Below are 8,939 nucleotides of genomic sequence, written 5' to 3'. Positions count from 1 at the left end.
AGAAGGAGATCTGTTCTGGTTACAGTAACTTGACTATGATGTCAGTAACTAACCCCCATGAATCATACAGTGAAATGTATCAATGCCAGACTGCCCTTATTTAATCTGTAGTCACCACTTTCAGTCCTTCCCTGGCCTTTGGATCCCCACTGTGGGATGGATTTCAGGGTCCATCATTTAATGAGTTCCCTTAATTCTCCTGTCTTTCTCTCAGCCTCCTGCCTATGTGGCCCAGCAAAGCCCATTCTTGGTGGCCCGTCTGCCTTCTCTTGCCTGTGCCTGAGCAGCTGAATGTTGCTGGAGAAAGCCATTCAAGCTGGCTGAGTAGTGTCAGCTTCTTTTAGCTCATGAGCTCATACTTCCAAGTGGGCACTCCACATTGGTCACTCCTCCCTTTCTGAGATGACCATTTCATACTTTCTCTCTTCTTGAACCTCCCATATTCCCTTCCTGCCTCCTAGAAGGTGATCCTGTTTCACTCTTTACTCAGAAAACAGAAGCTGTCAGATTGTGACTCCCTCATCTCTCCATTACCAAATCAACAATCTTCCTGCATCTGCACAGCCCCCAGGATCCTCTCCCTGCCAGGACAGAAAGTGCCCCTTCCACCATAGGCTTGTCCCCCTATCTTAGTGCTGCTTCAGCTTCAGTGAGTATGTGAATCACCCGGGGAGCCTGTGAAATGCATAGTCTGATCCAGCAGGTCTGGGCCAGGGCCTGAGATTTTGCGTTTCTAACAAGCTCCCCGATGATGCCAATGCTTTGAGTAGCAAGACCAGATTCCTATCCTTTCCTTTTCAGGTAATTTTCATCATCTTAAGTAAGTTCTAGTATCTTTATTTTCTTTTTTGGTGAGGAAGATCGGCTCTGAGCTAGCATCTGTGCCCATCTTCTTCTATTTTGTATGTGGGACACCGCCACAGCATGGCTTGACAAGCGGTGCGTCAGTCTGTGCCTGGGATTTGAACCCGCGAGCCCCGGGCCACCTAAGTGGAGCATGTGAACTTAACCATATGCCACCAGGCTAGCCACTATTAGCTTTCATTTTTAACACCCCTCCTTTGATCAAACTTTTCACTCAATCATCCCATTTTCTCTATTTCCTTTCAAAACAATTCTTACCGAAAGAATTTTCTACCTAGTCTGTTTACATCCATTCCAACTTTTACCTTCTCTATGTCTTCATTTTTCTTCTGATTACAGAAGTAATACACACTCATTATAAAAAACTTAAGCTTACCAAAATATATCACACAGTAACCAAACTCTTATCCCCTCTTATGTAAGTCTTGCTTACAATCTGTTTTTATGTTAAAAATTTTTTTAATTTGGAAAAATATTTACATATAGAAAAATACAGCTGATAATATAACACACATCTTGTGTTTCAATCACCCAGAATGTGTTAATGTTGGTATAGTTATGGCTTTTTATCTCTATAAAAATAGAAATAAAATGTTAAGGTAAAATTGAAATCTTGTCTGTGTGTCTCCCTTGTTCCCTCCGCTCCCCAAAGGCAGCCATCATCATGAGGGTGGTGTGCGTCTTTGTTGGGCACGGATCAGCTGAAAGTGTCAGAAATTCCAACACAACAGTGGCTTAAAGAAGATAAAAGCAGATTTCTCACCACGTGAAAGGCTGGGTAGGATGTCCAGGGTGCTCCGTGCTCCATGGTATCACGGACCTAGTCTCCTATAATCTTGTAACTCCACCTTCGCGTAGTCCAAGGTAGTAGCTCCAGTTCCTGCATCTCAGCAGCAGGAAGAAGGTTAGCTCTGGAACAGCTCCTACCCTGCAGTTTTCCCTCATGTGAGTTCTACTTTGTGCACACTTCTGCTTTTGGTCCGTCAATAATTCCAGCTGCTCTGTCTTCTCACAATTCTTCAGAATATTTAATTTACTGAAGGTATTCTTTTTTCCCATCAATAGTATAGATATATTATTTTAAAAATAAACTATTTTAGGGCCGGCCCCATGGCTTGGCGGTTAAGTGTGCGCATTCTGCTGCTGGCGGCCCGGGTTCGGATCCCAGGCGCGCACCTACGCACCGCTTCTCTGGCCATGCTGAGGCCGAGTCCCACATACAGCAACTAGAAGGATGTGCAGCTATGACATACAACTATCTACTGGGGCTTTGGGGGAAAAAATAAAAATAAATAAAATAAAAATTATAAAAATAAACTATTTTAAATAGATGTGTTAAAATGTCATCTCTGGACATTCGGGTCAGGACAGGTGGTAAGCAATGTGGTTCATCCTCAAGGCTTGGTTCTGGCCTTTCTCTTCTCATTTTACACTCACACTCCCTAAGTGATCTCATCCATCCCATCATCACATTCCTTTTCACACTGAGGATTCCCAACTTCACAGCTACAATCCTGGATACTGAGCATTCCTGAATGTGAGTCTAGTATAGCCAATGGCCAGACATTTCTACTTGGATGTATCCAAGGCACTTCAATCTCAACATGTTCAAAAGTGAAATTTTTCTGCCTTGTTGCTGCTCCATATTCTCTTGGGTGTTGCCCTTGTTGACATGGTAACAGCTGGCTCACCAGCACCACACCTACATTCCAGACCACGGAAAGTGTAAAGAGGGAGTGAAGGGTGAGCAGCTTCCTTTTACAGGATAAAATCTGGAATTTGCTCCCATCACTTCTGTTCACTTCCTTTGGCTAGAATTCAGTTTCATGGCTATGCCTAGCCATAAGGAAGGGTATTAATTAGATATTGCTGTGTAACAAGGCACTTCAAAACTCAGTGGCTTAAATCAATAGCATTTATAAGAATCAGGTGGACGGTTTATTTGGTCTTGGTTGGGTTGATGCATCTGCTGTCAGCTGCTATTTTGGATACTAGGGGATGGGTTGGTCTAGGAATATCTCAGCTCTTCTCCACATGGTCTCTCATCTTCTAGCAGACTAGCCTGGGGTTTACTCTCAAGGGATGAAAGCGTTCTGAGAGTTGAAAAGTGCACGAGGCCTCTGGAGGCCCAGGCTTGAAACTGCCACAAGACTACTTCCATCATAATCTACTGGCCAAAGCAAGTCACGAGGCCAGCCTTGATTCAAGGGGTGGGGAAAAAAGATTCCACCCGTTCACGGAAGAAGCCGCAGAGGATGTGGATATTAGGAGAGAACTGGGACCACTTTTTGTAATCAACCTACTACAGGGAGACTGGGGAATCTAGTTTCTAGTTAGGTGGCCACGTGCCCAGCTAAAACTACAATGGTTCTATTTATGAGAGGAAGAAAGGAAGAATGGATATTAGGGGTAATTTATAGACTCTGCCTCAGACGGAATTATAGCTCCCTATTCATCTTCCCTAAATGGAGGCTACACTCTCAATTTCTTGCTATAAATAATATTACCATTCTGACAAAATTTCTATTCTTCTTAACTGGCACACGTTTCTGATTTCCCTTGACTCTGCTGACCCAGCAACTTACTCCTTGACCTCTTAATCTATAAAACAAGTCAAGTTAAATTGCTTACAAATATTTTGGGAGTTTAATACATATAGTCTCTGTGTTATTTTGTAATGCCCAGGAAAGTAGCATTTCCATATAAACCTATTTTTTACTTATACTCATTTTATAAAAATTTTTTACATTAAAAAACATAATTTTTATATAAATCTATTTTTCCTCTCTCCTGTTCAACTATTTAAAAAATATCAAACAACAGCTAAACATTACCATTCCTCCAAAATTCAACAGCCCAAATCTGGACTGACAAGTACATCCTGGTAATTTATTATGCACCAGTAAGAACACATGAGAATTTTTGGATTCTTTAATACGGACAGATGTTTTACATTCAAATAAAAATGTACAGTTATGTTTGAATTTAAAATAATTTCCTCATTATTGCTTAAAGTGAATGGGGTCTCTTCGGGATTAATAATAGCTTCTAGATTTTCTCATCATAGGTTTTGAATAACTGTCCATAAGCTGTTTAAATCATAGTACTTGGGAGCTGTTTGGTGGTGAACATAAAGTCAGCTGTTAGTGTAAAGGATAGAGACTAAAACTGTCAAAGTTCATGGTGGTGGCCATCTTCATTTATTTATTTGTCAGTAGTTTCAAATTGGAGACTGAACAGACAATGATTAATGTTGCTTCTTGGCAATCTCAGCAGAGGCAGGCTGTACCAGGAGAGTGTGACCCCTCTCTGCCCCTTTGTACTGTTCTTGCACTATAGATTAAGAATCTTGCTTGGTGTTTCTCAATGTGCTCAGTGAAACCAATTGTAAAGCATTTGTTACTTTTCTGTTGCATAGCTTGACAATTTCTCAGGCCGTCTAAATTTCCTATAGACCAAGGACATGACTATCGTCCTGAACTCGGACCTCCCATATAATTTTTTAAAAGATGGATGAGAGGGCAATATTGCGTGGGAGGAGGGGATGATATGAGAGTGGGATTTGGGGTCACACCAGCTCCACAAGATGCCAAGGTTATTGGGCAGGGTTTTTTCTGTAACCAGAACTGAAAACTCTGACACTGGGAGTTTCGAAGCAGTTGGGGCTGGCCCCCACTCTGACTACGTGGATATATAAACAGGTAAGAGAGAGATAGGTGATTACATTATCTCCTCCATTTTCCTGTGTGGGTCCCATACATAAGAGATTTTTAAAATTCAGGAATTTCCCTTAAAAAAAAACCCTCTCAGAAAGCCTATTATGCTTAAGACTACTGATTCATAGCAAGGCATACATACCCTAAGTCATGTTTGAAGACAGAAAGGAAGGTTATATTTGGTTTAAATCACTCACATACCTTCAGAACAAGGGAGTGAGTGAAAATGGCTGGATGTGAAAGCCATAGAGAGTGATGGGAATTCTTCAAACTGTAGAGTGCACAGCTCTTCTAAAAGGATCACTGTACATCAAGTAAAACACTGTTCCTCAAGTAAAACATTTCTGTGGGCCAAACTGGCCCCATGTAATGCCTGAGACCTTATGCTGAAATTTAATCCTAGCACAAAAGCTCTCATGACTGACAGTCCTGGTTTGTCCCAGACTGAGCGAGTTCCTAAGACATGGGACTTTCTGCTTTAAAACAGGGAAAGTCCCAGCCAAATTGGGATAAGTTGGTCATCCTAACCCACATTACCGGTGCTCATGGTGGAATCTGTGAGCGAAAGGTGCCTAGTGGAGAAGGAATGTTCCAGGCTCAAGAAACCAATCAGCTCCCTAGGGGGAGCACAGATGTGGGGAAATGCATGGCTGCTATGGGAAGTTCTTAGAGGCCAACCTGCCCTAAGCCCCTTGAAAATATCAACTCCAAGAGATTCCACATCTGATGTAGCTTTTTAAAGTGCTATGATTCAGAATACAACTAGGCCTGCCCAGATTTCCTTTGAGGACAACTATAGGACTAGTTTAGGATACAGGGTATGCCTATATGGCTTGAGGTCCCACTCTACATACCAGAAAGCCTTGTACAGAAGTGACATTTTGACAGGTTATAAAGCCACCTTGAAAGAAAATACATGGGTAGGTCAGGATCCTCTGGTAGGGCTTTTTTGTACAATTTAAACTGTTTTCAGTATTAATTATGAACATATCTCTTTTTAAAGCACAAATTATTATAGAGACATTTGAAAATTCCCATGCCTGATAATAATTAATAGCCCCTTTTATTGCAGTATTGAGATGCAGAGAAGTTCAGGGGTCTTCCAAGTGACATGTTTCCCCATGGCTGGTCAAAATGTAATGCAGCACCTCTAAGGTTAGAAGTGCTGTTTTGTCTCCCATCTAATACTAGATCTACACTTCCTTCAACATTTTTTCCATTTACTGAAGATGGAAAAACCCCCACCACCCAGAAATCGTACAGTACCTAGACTCTAAGACTGAATTATGCCAAGTTATTTTTACAGTATGATCTCATAGTTAGAAGAAAGGTGTATGTGGTTTTGCAGTTGATGGCAAGAGCTCTGGTGTCACATGCATGGGTGAGAATCTCACTATGGTACCTTGTCTACTGTGTATGACCAAGAGCCACTGTCTTAGTCCGTTCAGGCTGTTATAACAAAATACCACAGACTAGGTGGCTTATAAACAATAGAAATTTATTTCTCACAGCTCTGGAGGCTGGAAGTCCAAGATGAGGGTGCCAGCATGGTTGGGTTCTGGTGAAAGCCCTCTTCCCCAGTTGTAGATTGCAACTTCTCACTGTGTCCTCGCATGATGGAAGGGGGTTAGGGAGCTCTCTGGGATCTCTTTTATAAGAGCACTAATCCCAGTCATGAGGGATCTGCCCTCATAACCTAATCACTTCCCAAAGGCCCCACCTCCTAACACCATCACCTTGGGGATTAGGATTTCAACAGATGAATTTTGGGAGAATACAAACATTCAGACTAAGGCAGCCACCTACACCCTAAAGGGCTGGGCTAAGGTTTTATTAGGTAACTTACAGCCTGATACACAGTACATTCTGAACAAATATTTTCCTCCTACTTCCCAAACTAGTATTCCAGGATGAACTTCTACGTTTATTCTCTAGTCTTGGAATAAGAAGAAAAGATCGATTACTTCTGCATTTGCTATCTTCAATGGACTCCTGTAGACGAACAGATGAAAAATGTTCTATTTATAGTTTTATAAAAAATTAAGGCCACAACCTTCTGAATCACTTAAGATCAATAAATATCATTTTGAACTCCTTTCTCAATGACCAATGGTCCTGTGTTAGTCAAGGATCTGCCAACATTTTATTTAACAAAGCTACAAAATACTATAACTAGCAATAATTGGTTCAGAAAGTTAAATAATACTAGGGTACAAAATCGTTCCTGAATTTTAGAAATGTTATCCCCCAAATTATTAGCAAAACTATTTAGCATTCTGAGTGCTAAACTACTCCCAAATCTTATTTTACAAACATTTTTGAAAACTTATTGGAACTGTATTGCCTGTTGTGGTTATAGATTTCAAGTAAAATCAGCATATTAGCTGGAATCTAGACTCAGCAGACTCAACTAAGAGTCTGTTAGTCTCTCTGGAGTTTCTCTAGCTTTCACATTTTGAGGGGCGGGTACATTTATTTGTCATTAAGTATTCTGAGTTCATAAAAATGGGGAGGGAAGTTTTCTAGACTCTTCATATCAAATTGGCATAAAACCTAAAAACAGCTCATGGGAAAACAAGCACAGATTTGTGACAGGGTTTCCTACTAGAATTGTTATAATCTCTGCCTCCTAAATAACACACATTTTTAAATGATCTGAAGTACAATCAGATATGAGATGTAGATGTAATATACTGGGTATATCATTTAAAATGCGTGTCCAATGGAATAGACATTTTAAAAGAAGGGCGGCAAACTGAATTTAAACATTGTCTATACAAGTCAGTATTAATATCATGAGTCTGGCTTAATCAGTCAAAAGTAAAAAATCAGTTTAATAAAATTGCATATTAAAATGGTTCAAGGCTTTTTTCTTTGAGGAAGTTTACCCCTGCGCTAATATCTGTTGCCAATCTTCCTTTTTCTTTTTTCATTTTCTCCCCAAAGCCCCAGTACACAGTTGTGTATCATGGTTGTAGAGTTGTAGCTCCTCTATGTGGGACACTGCCTCAGCATGGCTTGATGAGCAGCGAGTAGGTCCGCACCCAGGATCCGAACCAGTGAACCCCGGGCCGCCAAAGCGGAGTGCACAAACTTAACCGCTATGCCACCAGGCTGGCCCCCAGGTTCAATGCTTTTAGGGTTGAATTTTTTAATCTAAAGTATTAAAGTAAATATATAAACCTTTATAGTAAGAAAGTCTGTAGGCAATAAAACATTCTGGGTAATTTTGTAAAAATTAGTATTGTATTATATTAATTAAATTTATTTTATTTTAAATAAAGACATGTTAAATATACAGTTATCTGACTTTTTTTCCTCCAGTCCTTGGTGCTCTATAACGGGGACTGGCATACTACAACTCACGGACCAAATCTGGCTACTGACTGTTTTGGTAAATCAAGTTTTATTGGAACACAGCCATGCCCATTCATACGTATCATCTGTAGTTCCTTTTGCTACAACTACAGAGTTGAGTAGTTGCAACAGAGATCTTATGGTGCTCTGGTATGCTGGAAAACGTTTTCAAATAAGGCGAATAGTAAAATCGTTATTAAAAAGAGAAAAAATATCCCTAGGTACTTTGGTTTAAAAGTAACATTTTCAATATTTAAACATATTTTCTTAAAGATTTCTTTTTAACCACTAAAAAGCAATAAAAACTGCATCTTTTGAATCAGATATTTAAAATGTTTCAGATAGAGATATTAAAATTCAAATCAGAAATATTTAGGGGCCGGCCCCGTGGCTTAGCGGTTAAGTGCACGCACTCCACTACTGGCGGCCCGGGTTCGGATCCCGGGCGCACACCGACACACCACTTCTCTGGCCATGCTGAGGCCGCGTCCCATGAGGCCGCGTCCCACATACAGCAACTAGCAGGATGTGCAACTATGACATACAACTATCTAGTGGGGCTTTGGGGAAGAAAAAAAAAAAAAGGAGGCAGGATTGGCAATAGATGTTAGCTCAGAGCGGGTCTTCCTCAGCAAAAAAAGAGGATTAGCATGGATATTAGCTCAGGGCTGATCTTCCTCACAAAAAAAAAAAAAGAGAGAAATATTTAGAGGTGAATGACTTACATTTGTAAATCCTACTATTAGCAGTAAAGATGTTCCTTAAAAGAGACTAAACTGGGGCCAGCCCCTTGGCTTAGTGGTTAAGCGCGCGCGCGCTCCGCTGCTGGTGACCCGGGGTTCGGGTCCCTGGCGCGCACCGAAGCACCGCTTCTCCGGCCATGCTGAGGCCGCGTCCCACATACGGCAACTAGCAGGATGTGCAACTACGACATACAACTATCTACTGGGGCTTTGGGGGGGGAAAAAAAAGGAGGAGGATTGGCAATAGATGTTAGCTCAG

Source organism: Ceratotherium simum, chromosome 5 (genome assembly GCF_057802395.1).
Source record: "Ceratotherium simum simum isolate JZ-2026a chromosome 5, ASM5780239v1, whole genome shotgun sequence".
Taxonomy (NCBI): domain Eukaryota; kingdom Metazoa; phylum Chordata; class Mammalia; order Perissodactyla; family Rhinocerotidae; genus Ceratotherium; species Ceratotherium simum.
This window is presented reverse-complemented; position numbering follows the sequence as displayed.